This window comes from Oryza sativa, chromosome 12, assembly GCF_034140825.1.
Source record: "Oryza sativa Japonica Group chromosome 12, ASM3414082v1".
NCBI classification, from domain to species: domain Eukaryota; kingdom Viridiplantae; phylum Streptophyta; class Magnoliopsida; order Poales; family Poaceae; genus Oryza; species Oryza sativa.
Window position 1 is genome coordinate 17976548 of NC_089046.1, and position 15376 is coordinate 17991923.

The window sequence follows — 15376 nt, forward strand, 5'->3', positions numbered from 1 at the left end:
TCCCCGGCAATGGCGCCAGAAATGCTTGTTGGTATTTCTTAACGTCATTACTAGAAATATAATTCCCAGCAATGGCGCAGAAATACCTCTGGTATATTATGGTTACAGAGTTCATCCGCAAGCGCACGGATATACCATTGTAGCATTTCACCCGAGAGTATTCCAAGGGTATCGTATTTATTTTATCCCGTGGAAAGATCATGTAGAGAGAACTTGATTAATATTTTATATATTACTTGTGATAATTATATTCTAAGCAGGGTTAAGATAATCCAAGGGTAGAGTGACACACAAGCATTAGCTACTCATTCTCATAATATATTATCTAAGCTAAGTGGGAAGAAGAGAGAAAGAAAATCTATTCCTATACTTCTAATATACATAGTATACATGCATTCTAGTTAACCGATATACTAGCTAATACCCTCTATCCGATGCCCTCCTGGTACTTCGAGAAGCCACCCCTGACTGCCGAGTTCCTTACGACAGCCCGTCATGACCATACAATCGGGGCTAAATACGGAGGAATACCCTCCTCAGGAATTAACTTAGGATTATATACAGGCGCGGAGGAATACCCGTACTGAGCTGTCATCATCAGCGGCCCACCTCTCATCTGTAGCATATAACCCCAAATAATGATATCCCGTAATCTAGACACCATGTCTAAACTACCAGATACTACTCTAATATCATCGTCATGACATAGAGTAATTGCATAAGCAAATATTATACCCGCACCAAAGCATCTCCCAGATAAGCTAGCCATATATTCAATATAACATGAACATAATGTAAAGTAGGTACTCATATACTCAGAAAGTATTTCAATACCATAAATGTATATAGAAGAGTATTCTAATAAAAGTACAAAGCTTACAAAAGAGGAAAGGAAAGCTACTAGAGCCATACCCGAACTCTTCCGAAGGCTTCCGGACTCCTGATTTCTACTCTATTTCTATTCCACCAGCTAGATACTACTAAACTAAACTTGAGAGAAATGAGAGAGCTCTTGCTTGAGGTGTGTGTGTGAAGTGAGAAGAGGAGCTCCTTTTATAGGCAGGTAATGACGGTTGTGACGGTTGGAATGGTTGGTAATACCCTCCAACCGTCATTGGGGATCAATCCCAGCTATCCATCCAAACCCTGCATCCATCGGTGCCACGGGAGGTTCGGCCGAACCCTATGGTTCGGCCGAACCATGGGCTGGCCCAACCCAGCCCATCTTCGGCTGGTGGCCTCCTTTGTTGTTCTCCTCCATAGACTTGTAAATTTTGGCCCAGTGTGTCGTGTCATTTCTGATTTCTTGGCCTATTCATACATAAGTCTGGTTCTCAACATCGTCCGATTGATTTATCGTCTGTGTTGATGTCGAGTCTCCTCCACTTTATTGTCATTCTCTGCAAAAGGTTAGTATACCCTATACTAGTGGAATATTATTATTCTAACAGATATATGCATTGCAAGCATCACTTGTTCTCCTCTATTTTGGTAATATTGACGGTCGAAACTGATCGATAACGACCGTCAACAATTATTTACATGTGTGATGCGAGCAAGATTTCTTTTATGTATACTATGTACTTAGTATACTCTTCAACCAATGGAGAAACAAATATTTTCTATCTTAATTTAAGAGAACATTGTACCAAAAAAGATATATAAAACTACAATATTTTCCCTATGACATTGGAAAAATATTGTGGTGACTTGTACGCTAAAGCACAATATCATCTTGGATACCTTTCCAACACTATCTCGTCTTCCATGTTGTATTGCCTACTTACTGCTTCCGTAGGGTCCCCTCTACTTGACATGCAAGGCCTTGCGATTTGAGATACATTACACATACTTGGTTTTGTATTATCTGAAGCAAGTTTCATCTTCACTTGCAAGTTTTCAAGTGTCATTTACACTTCTCTCATTGGCTGGTCTTGACGGTTAAAACAGCAGGAGAGGCTCCTACTGCGCAAATATATTAAAAAGAGAACGGCAAAATACAAGGGAAACTGTACAGAGGGAATACAACAGGGGGGAAGAAAGAAAGAAGAAAAGACCGCCTGAAACGCAAGCTAGTTAATAAATGCTATTAATCCATGATTGCCACAATGGTTTTTCTGTCTCCTTTACTCTATGCAAATGCAGAGTAAACTCATCCTTGAAATCAGCCTTCCATTTGCCAAATTTTGCTTGGATACCATTGAAGATCAGGTCATTTCGCCTACTCCAGAGATGCCAGCAACAAATTGCCAAAACTTCCATAAAGAAGGGATGAGGGAAGTTCCTATATGCTGCAATGATCATGTTCATGAAATTCAGATTTAGATCCCAGATTATGCCGAGGAAATGCCAACATTGTTGGGCAAAGGGGCAGGCAAAGAAGAGATGAAGAAAGTCTTCTGTGGTCGAGTTGTTGCATGTAACACATGAAGCTCCCCCTTGGGTATTGAAATGTCTTCGTTGCATCAGCTCTTTAGTGTTTAATCTGTCCAATAAAAGTAGCCAAAGAAACACTTTCAACTTGAGTGTGCATTTGCTTTTCCAGATGAGAGTCAAGGGAATTTCAGGTTGAATATGGGTGAAAAACAGGTCATAGACTCTTTTCGGTTGATAATGGGGAGAGTTCCAAATGTATGTCCATTGGTCTTCCATATGATTTGAGTTTAAAGTTTGAAGAGTGATAGAAAGAAGGTGGCATTCCTGAATTGCTTGGATGGGGAGAGGAGTATAAAAGATCTCATCTAAGTGATTCCGAGATTTGAAACCTTTGATAGATATGTCCTTATTTTTGGCAAATGAGAATAGGGTGCTCAGATAATCCTCTAAAAAACGCCCTGACCAATTATCCTTCCAAAAAGGTGTTGTGTCACCATGTTAACGACTAAATTTGGTAATATATGGACTAGGTTTAACATTGGAATCAAGGCGGATTCGGCAAGGAGATGGATTCAAAGAACAGAGTATGCATCGGCTGCGACGACATCGGCTGGAGTTTGCATTGGCTGAGATGGATCGGACAGAGGACAGCCGATAGAGGTGATGCAGCCGATTTCAGTGGCGATGGCTTCGGAGCTGTTCGTCGAGTTATCATATACACGTTGCAATCTTTGTTAGTTACATCATATAGCTTGTTATCGGCTGATTCTCATTGTCGGGAAGTGACCGATAGTGTTATGTTTCGTTATTAAGTTAGATTATATCGTGTATCTACCATCTTTTAGAGATTTTCATCATCTTGCTTAGATCTTATACTTATTTTTATGCTTAATGTTGCATCGGTTAAGTTCGATCTATTGAGTTCTATCTATAATTGTGATATCTAGCCTGTTTTATGATTATCAAGAGAGATAGTATCGGGGTTTCAGCCGATCTTACCTGATTTAGCCATTTTATATCCCCTGTGCTTGATTGTTATGCTAAGTCTGCCCTTTATATTAAGATCTCATTTCATTACGGTATATTAGGCTTTTTGTTTAATATATTCTGCTTGTCTTGATATCTTAGTATAGAGTGGTATCAGAGTATTAGCCGATACATGCTAGATCTATCTGATCGGCTATGCTATAAACATTTATATAATCTTTGCTTTAATATATATTTCGACTTAAGTGATTTATACTGTCTCAGCATGGCGACCGATCTACCCCAATCACTTGGTTTAAATATGTATCGAAGTAAAGATTATATATTGTTAATATCTACGGCCGATCGAGTAGATTTAGTTTTATCTTATTTACTCATGACAGCCGATCGATTCCAATGTGACATCGGCTCAAAGATAAATGATATGTCATCGGCAACCAGCCGATCGGCTATCGTTTATGGATTTAACTATGGTTTTCTTGTTTCTTTTTCTTGTTGATTGCATAATCAAATCAACTGGCACGCTCACGAACTTAAAGGCAAGATTTTGGACCTGCACAGAAGTTAAGCAGATCTTTCAGGCCAGTGTGTGTTTTTCGCATCAACACACCAAGACCAACTTTAACCAAAGAAATGGCTCGAAAAATTGGAGTCAATCTGAGTACATCCTTCCACCAAAAGGATCCCTTTTCCACATGGCATGCGGGGGCAGAACAGAGTTTGAGTAATACTTGTCCCAAATCAGGTTAACCCATGGCAGATCCTTTTTATTGTAGAACTTATCTAGATGCTTGAGTAGAAGAGCTATGTTTTGTAGCTCCAGGTTGATGACTCCAAGACCTCCCTTCTTTTTAGGCTGACACACCAAGTCCCAAGCAGCCAAGGAATGAACTTTAGCATTAGGATCCCTTGATTTCCTCCAAAGACAGTGCATTCTTGCCCTGTCAATATGTTGAATAACCTTCTTTGGAAGTTTAAGCGAACATATATAGTATGTCGGCAGGGAGGAAAGTACTGAGTTTACCATTGTTAAGCGCTGACCATGATTCAGGAAGGCCGCTGTGGAAGGGAGCCTTCTCTCAATTCTGTCTACTAGAGGGGCAAAATCAATTATTCTAGGTTTGGTTGAACCCATTGGAAGACCGAGATAAGTGAAAGGCATAGAGCCTATGAAACAGCCAAAGGTGCCCGCAAGAATTTCCATATTTTGCTCATCCACATTGATTGGGATCATACAAGATTTATGAAAGTTAATTTTCAGACCAGTGGAGAGGGAGAAGATTTGAAGGAGACCTTTAAGACAGAAAATCTCTTTTTGATCAGCTGGCAAGATAATGAGGGTATCATCCGCATACTGTATAATGGGGAATTTCGCACCAGGTTGTGGGATGGGCTGAGACAGAATGCCAGAGTCATGAGCAGAATTGATTATAGACTGCAGCAGACCAGCTGCCATGACAAAAAGGAAAGGAGAGAGAGGGTGACCCTGTCTGACTCCTCTTTTGCATTTGAAATCTTTTCCTGGGACCCCATTGAGCAGGATAGAGGTGGAAGCTGAGGATAAAATGTTTTTAGTCCAGTTTACCCAAATCTCATTGAAACCCTTTGCTCTCAAAATTTGTAGGATTATTACGTGGTCCACCATATCAAAAGATTTTTCAAAGTCGATTTTAAGGATCACAATCTCTTTTTTGCTTTGGTGGCATTGATGAATATACTCGAAACACCATGCCAAACAATATTGGATGGTCCTCCCTTTCATGAAACCATATTGATTTGGGTGAATGACGTACATGATGACTGATTGGAACCTATTTGTCGTAATCTTACATATGAACTTAAGGGAGGAGTTCTGTAAAGCAATTGGTCTGAAGTCATTTGGTGATTCAGGGTTAGACTTCTTTGGGATTAAGGTGATGAAAGAGTTGTTGAAATTTGCAATGGATGAGCCATTGATGAAAAATTGCCTTGCAAGTTCTTAGAAGTCTGCAGAGATGATGTGCCAGCACTTCTTTAGGAACAATCCATTGAATCCGTCAGGGCCTGGGGCTCTATCAAGAGGCATGTTCTTGATGATATTATTCATTTCTTCCTCAGATGGAATGGATGTCAAATGGTTTAGATCAGTGTCTGTATGTAGCAAGCCATTCAGGTTGAGATGATTTTCTGACAAAACAGCAGTGCCCATTCTCTGAAAATAGGTATTGAACTGGGCCTGAGCTTTTTCTTCATGAGTGGTGACTATCCTGTTGTCGTCTAACTTCAGGTGGGAAATTTTATTCCTTCTGTAGCTGTCAGTAGCAGAGGCTTGAAAAAAGGAGGGATTTTCATCACCAAATTTAACCCACCTAGCAGTATATCGTTTCCTCCAAAACTCATTTTTGTATTTCAGAAGAACCAAGATATGATTCTTTAGAATTGATCTAAAGTTCCATTCATGAATAAGAAGAGGCCTTTGTTCCTCGATACTGTCCAAAAACACCAGAACTTCATTGCAATTTGTGATTAGAGTGTGCAAATTGGATAGCCTTTTACTCCAAAATTTCAGCTTTCTTTTGAGATTTTTTAGTTTTCCATTCAGGATTACTGTCTGATTAGAGCTTCTGACATTAGTATTCCATGACTGTTGAACAAGATCTTGAAAACCTGGCATATCTACCCAAAAATTTTCAAACCTGAAGAGGTTGGCTCTAGGAACTGAGGTTTCTATGCTGATTAGACATGGAGCATGGTCAGATATGTATTTTGATAGAGCAGTAGCTGAAGTGTTTGGGAAGGCTAGGTTCCAGGCAGTGGAGGTGAACACCCAGTCTAGTTGCTGTAAAAGAGGTTGATCTTGCATATTACTCCAAGTGTAAGCCATACCTGTGAGGGGGATTTCAGTCAGACCCACATTGCTAATGATCTCATTAAAAAGCATAATATCATTTACATCTCCACCAGGAAGGTTTCTATTTTTAACTGATCGGATGAAGTTAAAGTCTCCCATGAAAATCCAGTTCTGATTCAAATCCACTTCGAGGTTATATAACCAGGAAACAAAATTATTTCGTAACTCACCCGCACATGGGCCATATATATTTGTGAGGTTCCAGGTTTCATGTCGGGATGAGGTTGAAAAAACTGCATGGTTATAGCAAAGGGGAGACAAGAAATTAGAGTGCTAGTAAGGACACTACTATTCCAGATTATGATTAGGCTACCTGAAGCACCAGAGGATGGCTGAAAAACAAACTTGTCAAAGCGTCTAGGGCAAAATTTTTGCAGGTAGGAATGGTCGAACACTTCTTTTTTAGTCTCTTGGAGGCAAATAACTGAACAAGAGGATTCTGCAATTTTTTCAGATAAAGCCAGCCACTTGTGGGAGGAGTTTATTCCTCTGATATTCTAACAAAGGATGTTGCAGGATCTGTTGATATTGTTATTCATGGGGGTAGAACTGAAAAGAGAGATTTACCGACGCAGATAACTATGACCCCGCACCACAAACTCCACTGAACATTCAGAGAAAACCCTTTCATCAAACCGAGTAAAACATCAGAAGCACAACAGGAGTTATCAGTAGACAAATAGCAGCAACAAGAGTTCCAAAGCCATTTCACATAGCAGTAGTTCCATAACCACAAATAATAAGGGCTCCAGCAAAAGAGAATAGCTACCCTATTACATAGCAGAGTAGCAAAGCTCCACAGAGCTTGATTATTACAACCATTTGGAAAATTCATTTTTTGGGCTGAGAGAGTTTGTCTTCAGCTACTTCCTCAGGAAGCAGCCCACAATAATCCACCCCAATCTTCTGCAGCTGTTAGAACAGGAATGGGAGGGGGGAGCCCCTTGCCGGCTTCAAACTTGAATTTCTTGATGGGCTGCACTTTGGATTTCTTTTTGGGCACATCAAAGGCCAGGTCCATCTTGTCTTGGCCCAGGAATCTTGGGCTTCTCCTAAGGTTTGCAGAGGTGATTGGCACCTTTGGTCTGGATTTTCTTGGCTTGGGTGTGATTGGAGCTGGTTGAGAAGCCTCATCAATAACTGAAAACTGAAGTGCTCTGACAACAGGGTTATCAATCCTTGAAGTCTTTTGTCTCTTGGCTGGGCTAGGACTGTCACCAAGAGCCTGGAACAATGAAAGGTTGACTGAGATATTCCAGCGAGTAGAGACAAGGGACCATCTTTGAAACATGGCTACAGAGCGGCATAGGGGGCTGACATGACAGCAGAAGGGGCTTAAAATCTCCATTTGCTACTGCCAAACAAAAGACCTCAGGTAGCTTAATGATAGGCAAAGTAGGAATTGGGAGAGCATAGGGAATGATCTGCTAGCCCAAGTGCTGCTGCTGGTCCAACAGAAATGTTGAGATTGTGCCCTCAGAGGAAAAATCATGCACTGTGATGGAGTCTTGCTGTTCCCCAGGGATAGGTTCCACTAACATATCATTTTCATCCTGTTGCTCCCTCATATGATCAATCTCATGTTCCAGCCCATTATGGTTATGCTTGATATCATGATTTGCATTATTCCCCCAGTTGCCTTGATGCTTATGCTCGTTGAGATGAGGGTTTGGGGGAATCATTTCCCAGATAGTTGGAAGGTCCTCATCTCCAGGCAGCAGATCAGTGGGCTCCCCCTAGAGAACAAAAACATGGAAGGTCCAGGACTGACCTTGGCCCCCATAAGCCATGGCGTCACTCATAACCAGTTTACGAGGCATATCACTGACAATCTTATACCTGGCTTTCACCAAAACCCTCCCGAGAACCCTGTCTTGATAATGCCAGTCTATGAATTCCCCAAAAGGTTAGTGGCTTGAACAATGATTTGTCGAGTTTTCATATGAAGCGGAATCCCAAGAAACATTAGCCAACCTTCTCTAGTGAAAGGGAAATTATGCCAGTTTGCTAACTGATCATGTTTTACGAACCAAGCATGGAACCAATTACCCAAGAGAACAGGCTCACTAGCAACTAGAACATCCCTAGCCAGGGCGGAGGAGAGTTGCACAATGCAGAGAGCTAGTGGGTACCTTTGGATCCTAACAACATGCATACGATGCTAATGCTCAATAATATTTGCAACTTCATGGATCAACTGACCGAGAAAATGCACAGGGGGCTAGGGATCAGTGACTACGGCAGCAAAATTTTCATGTGTCCTGTGCACAGTACCTTGAAAGGTGAAGTCGGCCCGAGGCGAGCGGCCATTCCAGGGGATTTCGATGTTGGTGCCGTGGGGAAGAAACAGCTCCGGCCGGAACTCGGCATCAGGGAGGTTCGCCATGGGAGATGGAGAAGGAAGCAGGAGATGGTTTTCTGTGGCGGAGGGAGGGAGATGACACTGTTTGGCAGGGGAGGTAGTGGGAGAGAGAACGGAAGGCGAAGCGACTGAATAAGGAATGAGGTCCTTTGATTTCTCCGTGAAAGTTTCCGAGGCCTTTTTCCTCCAAACCTTCCTAACCCGCGAAAGGCAAGAGTGGGCCAAATGTCCATAATTGTGGCAGGCCTTACAGCGGAAGGTGGATCGACAATTGGTGCTAGAGAGACCTGAGGAAGAGCAATCTTTCATACGATCAAACGAAGCACCATTAGCAAGAAGCAGTCTCTTGAACACTGAGGGTTTGCCCACATGATTTTTGCTTTTGGATCTGACAATAGAGGCATAAGATTGCTGAAACCCAGAAGGACGCTTGTGCTTGGAAACCAAGGTCCATTGATTTGCTTCTTCTAATTGCCAAGATAAGAATTCCTTGCGCCAATTCGGACCACCATTGCTCCATAAGAAAAATCTGACATGAAAATCCTTGCCAATAAAATTACGAAGAGAATAGATATGAAGCCCCACCCTTTTGTTGCAAACCAGGAAGGATAAACTGTTACCCTTGAGATGATGAACCTCAAAACTGTGAGGAGTGCCACCAAGGCAGGATTAAAGAGCAATGGCCACCAATTTAGTGGTGAGACGAAAATTGAACCTCACAAAATCAACCACCAACTTGAAAGGGGTAGAGCCTAAGTGGGGAGAGAAATGAATAGGAGAACTGAAAAAATCCAGAATTTGGGATTCGAGAGCCTTGCCATAGTCAATTCCAACCTTCCGGGGGAGAGGGAGTAACCAGAGCATCATCGTCCCCTCCCCTCCCATCAAGTTTATCTCTTAAAAAAATAGTAAGTCTAGCATCATGTTATATTTTAAAAACCTTATCCATCGGCTGGTCTTGTCCATTCAACTTAGTACACATTGCCGCTAGTTTTGCTACTTCTTTGATACTTATCTTCACCTTCCATAACTTGAAGATCTATTATTTCAAACAACTTTCTTTCTCGGAGTAGCGACAGAAAATGTAAAACAAGACTATCACCATTCATCAGTTCTATATGTGGGCTAGTTTTTTCTAGTAAGCGGTTCTATAAGAAGAACACCAAAACTAAAACATCACTTTTATCTGTGTTAGACAACGTGTATAATAGTACATGGGATCTAAGTAGCCAATTGTTCCTTGAATGACTGTAGTCACCTCAGTTTGATTAATCGGGATGTACCTTGAAGCTCCAAAGTCAAATATCTTTACTATTAAATTGTCGTAGAAAAGTATGTTGGATGTCTTGATATCTCTTATGGAATATTGGTATTGCAGTAGCTGAGTGTAGATAGACCAAAGCTCAAGCGACTTCAAGACCAATCCTTACTCGGTCATCCCATGATAGAGAAACTGGCCCATCAGCATGAAGATGATGATCAAGAGATCCATTTGAAATAAACTCATAATTAACCAATAATGGAACTTCTATACCTCAAGGCAAAAACCTAGAAGCTTTACGGTATTTCAATGATTAACTTGAGAATAAATTGCAACTTCATTTATGAAATCATCTATTTCTCTCAGCACTATAATCCTTGGTTTCTTAATGGAAACAACATGCAAGTCATGAGTTTTATCAAAGTAGCAACCAATGATTTTTCTTAAAATATCTCTCTTTCATCTTCTTTACCTTATGCAACTTTATTTTGTATCTTATGAAGGGGACAACAAGTGCCAGAATTAATTTTGTATGTTTGCAACATAATGTAGCACATGTGTTTTGTTTACAAAATAATGATTGTTTCAAATAAATAAATATATAACAACTAGAGGCCGATTTTCTAGTGTACTATACTAAGTGGGGGCATTGGCCCTCGCACTTTTCTCAAAAGTGAGAGGGCCAATGCCCCCACTTAGTATAGCACTTTTCTCCCTTTTGTTTACGAAGAAAATAAATAGTTAGTAGCAATATATGCCTTCACTAGACAATATTATGTTCGATGCCTTGATATCTCTATGAAATTTTAGTGATTGTAGGGTCTGAATGTAGATAGATCAAGGCTCTACTGACATTAAGTGCAATCCTTATCGGGTCATCCCATGATATAGATATTAGTCCCTAATAATGTGAAGATGATAGATCCATTTAAAACGAATTCATAAACTAACGTTGTAACTTCTGTCTCAAGGCAGCATCCCAAAAACTTCACCACATTTCTATGATTGACTTGAGAAAGGATTACAACTTCATTTATAAAATCATATATTTTTCTCTACACTACGATCCTTGATTAATTTCTTAATGGCAACAACATCTATGTCTAATATTCCTTTGTATACAATGTCATGTCCTCCACCGCCAACTTCACGAGTTTTATCAAAATTACCCGATGATTTCTATAGCTCCTATAACGTCAAGATCATTTTTTTCACCAATCTATATTTCATTTTTTTCAACTTATGTAGTTTTATATGTGTTATGAAAGGTGCGGCAAGTGTCATAATAAAAATATTTACGTCACCTCTAACTCCTAATCTGATGGTGAAACCAAAAAAAAATCATAAAATACCAAATTCAGGAATTTCTATAAATAAACATGCATAAATTAGCAGTATATACAATATTGTTACTCCTTTCATCATCTCATAATATAAAATGATTTCGTGATACCACCTACCAACTTTTGCAATAGTTTATATTGAAAGTGAATGAAATCGATTGGAGCGAGAGAGAATTGAGCGATAGAAATTGTAGAGTGAATGAGCGAGAGGTCTCTTTATTGATCAATGCGGTACAATATATATAGAAGGGGAAGGGGTGGCAACCGTAGACATGATGGTTGGGAACCATCGCGTCCGTTGCCAAGGTGCGCCGATTGGGAAAGAAGGCGCGATTGCCTTCGGTTGCTATCCCATCCTTTTACATGGATGAAATCACCAACTAGTTATTTCATAACACTCCCCCTTGATCGAATTCACTTTGATCATTGCTCATCAAGTGTTCTAGATATCTGTAGAGATAATCTTAGAAATAATTATAGTTAGTATATTAAATACATCACGTAAAACTCCTCAAAAACCCAGCGGGAAAAATAAGGAGAGGACTGTGATATATAATTGACTACTTTTAGATGTTTATGAGTAAAGCTCATAGTATGATCCAAAAATAGTATAATGTCTACAATTATCTTGTTGAGCAACCGGGTTTTGGGTTTTGGGCCTTGTAATTGTGTTGTTCAAAAGCCAGATCGAGTTGTGTCGCGACTCCGCCCAAATCGACTGTTTATCCATACCTATCAGAAGATCAAGACCTATCTTCTTCATCAGTTGGTATCAGAGTACAGTTACCCATTAGGTAATTTATCGTCCCTATTGACGAAAAAATCGAACACACCGGCCTAGGATATCTGCTTAGCTCCTGTGCAAGTCCAAATCTTAGTGAGATGCAGGCATGCCAGTCAGTTTGGTCCTGCAACTAACAAGATATGCAAATAGTAGATCAAAACAGCCGATCGGCTGACAAGCCGATGGAGTAGTTCCAGCCGATAGCCGATAATAGCCAATGCCGATACCAGCCGATAGCGATAGGGTTTTGTGCTATCAGCTATATGTCCAATGTAGATAATGATATAAAGGCAACCGGCTGATGATGATGTAATAAAATAACAATATAATCCAGTATAAACCAATCGGCAAATAATGATATGATAAATAAGCATCGATCCGAAGGTTAAAGCACACATCGGCTGGAGGTCCGATTTCATGAAATCCACAAGATTAGATTAAACAGTGAAACCTTTGTTGTCATCGGCTAAATCCAACTTATATGTATATGCAATCCTTATGAGCCGATGCAACGTCCAGATAACTCGCCGGCTGAAACCCCGATGAAACCCTAATTGGCAATCAAGAAGCAGGCTAAAGATTATGGTTCTAGGCACGACTTAGTAGATCAAACTTAACTGATACAGCACTAAGTATGAAAAGAAACATAATATCTAGACAATCAAGCCGTTGACTGAGTTTTCAGGGTGGTAGATGTCTAAGCTAATCTAATCTAGCAACGCGATTTAGCCGATACCGGCAGAAACTCTAAAACGAGAAGCAGCCGATAGAGCTAAATTGATATGCTAAGACTAGATTAACAGAGACATATGATAAATAGGTAGGCAAATATATCATCCAAACCAGAGCAATCCAAGAGGTCGAATGTACTGATGCAGCCTTAAACGACGCCGACGTAGACGATACAATTGCCTAGACCGGCGCTACATTGGACTTATCCCTTCGCCGGAACGTAAAAACAAAAGTAGAAATAAAAAGGGTAGCGATGCGCCGAATTGTATTGATCGTAGCGATAGATTACATAGACTCTGGGTGTACATATTTATACCCATGGGTTGATACAAGTCCTTGCCGGACAAGAAAGAAACTTTCCTAAAGATAAAAGGAAAGGATAAAGTCCTTATAGGACACTAAACACACTTTCCTAAAGATAAAAGGAAACTAATAAACTATTCCTAATTAATAGATAACTTGCCATTCCGCATTCTCTTTGAACTTGGTCTCTTCTGGATAAGCTTCCTTTAGTAGATCAATTTCCTTAACCGAATATAGCAAGAATCCGACAACTGACGACTTGACAACTCTCATCGGCTAATCTCAGGACTTCGAAGCCGATGCTGACTCTAAGCCGATGACTACTCCGGGCTTACCAAATTTCACTGTTAACAGTCCCATAACCAAAAAATTGCCATAAAAAATATTTATTATTTACCTAGACAATTTGAGCCGTTGCATTGTTCTATTAGATTTTGCTATGTTGAATTCTAGATTGCATCGTCATGTCAATGCTAGTTTAGTTTTAGTTTTAGATTTTGCTTTGTCGAGCCAAGGAGACATAGAGGAGTGATTGGGAAAGGAATCGCTGGGAGGGAGATGAGTGGGGGCGGCAGAGCGAGATGCCGGAGAGGGAGCCGATGCGGGTGCACTCGCACGAGAGAGGTGCAATGCGGTGGGGCCGGCAGAGCGAGATGCGGGGGAAGGAAGATGGACGCGGATGCAGAATGGGGTGTGGATCAATTAGATTAGATCGAACGGTTAGGAAAAAAATGATGACGTGGAAGCACCAGGAAGCAGAGAATTTCTAGTAGTGGGATGATTTGTGTAGCTATATAGGATTAAACTCCCAACCTTATTCACAGATGCATGCGCTGATGCCGTCATGCGCAGCTCAGCTAACTAGCTTAGGCTCTAGCTCCTTTACTTTCCAACGAAAATTGCTAGGAAAGGATTTTCATTTCCTCTCACTGTTTGAAACCCCACACCTCAGCAGAAGCATATGTTTTACGTGGGTGGCACTGAGTATATGGCCTCATTGTTTGGCTTTTTTATTTTATTTTTTTCATCTAGTTTATATTACATCATTTGCTTTTGAGTCATTGAGGACATGTATACAAAATGTTTACTCACAAATGATCTTTTTTTGAGATTGAAAAGAAACTAAGTAGTTGGAAAGGTAAATATATGCCAGTTGGGGGGAGACTAATGTTGATTAATTATATGTTTATGATTTCTTTTTTTAAGATTTCAAAATGAGTTCTTCAAAAAAAATGATTATTATAGATCATGCTTCTTTTTGGCAAGGAGATGAGCACAAGAAGAAGTATAGGCTTACTAGATGGGAAATTATTTGTCAACCCAAACATCAAGGTGGTCTTGGAGTTCATAATCTTGAAATTCAAAATCAATGTCTTTTGAGCAAGTGGTTGTTTAGGCTCATAAATGAGTAGGGCATGTGGCAGGTCTATTGAAAAGGAAATATCTTTATAATCGATCCTTAAGTCATGTTGAGAAGAAACAAGGGGATTTCCATTTTTGGTCTGGTCTTATGAAAGTTAAGAGCAAGTTTCTAAATATGGGGTCCTGAATTGTGAATAATGGTGTAAAAGTGAGATTTTGGGAAGATAAATGGGTAGTGAATTATTCTTTTAAAGATAGGTATCCATCGTTATATGCTATAGTTCGTAGGAGGAATGCTTCAATTGCAAATGTTATGTCTTCTGTCCCACTGAATGTTTCTTTTAGGAGAACTTTAGTAGGACCGAATTTAAACAATTGGCATAATTTATGTGTGCTTCAATTGTTCATATTCATTTTTCAGAGGAGAATTATATTTTTAGATGGAATTTCCATCAAAATGGTGTATTCTCGGTTCGGTCTATGTACTTAGCTTTAATTAATAATGGCAACATTGAGAGAAATAAGATTATATGGAGACTTAAGATGCCTCTCAAAATTAAGATTTTTATGTGGTACCTACTTGAAAGTTGCTTTTCTCCCCCTAGTGGGTTTTGGTGATTAATGATGAATAAGGTTAAGGGACTAATGAGTTTATTGAGATATTCAGGTGATTAGTCCCAAGAACTTAGGTGATCAAGAGATGCTTGGAGACCCCCTACAACATTCATTCAAGCGGATTTGAAGCCCGAAAGTCAATAGGATAGTTTCATATTTGAAATCGAGTTTTAGGAAAAACCGTACTATTAAGAGGGGTTCCAAGTGTGGTTCTGGGATATAAAAAGTAGGGGTGGGCAAAATAAGACCGAACCGAAGAACCGAACCGAAAAGACCGAGAACGAGACCGAGAAATTCAGTTAGTAGTTCGATCTCAGCCCTCAAAAGACCGAATTTTTTTCGGGCAATTCGGTTATTAGCT

The 15376-nt window shown here is 40.0% G+C and overlaps 1 pseudogene; it reads right to left on the reverse strand.

The window, feature by feature from the left end:
- Positions 1–1730: 1730 nt before the first annotated feature.
- Positions 1731–11082, reverse strand: LOC107277896 (putative wall-associated receptor kinase-like 16; annotated as a pseudogene).
- Positions 11083–15376: the final 4294 nt, after the last annotated feature.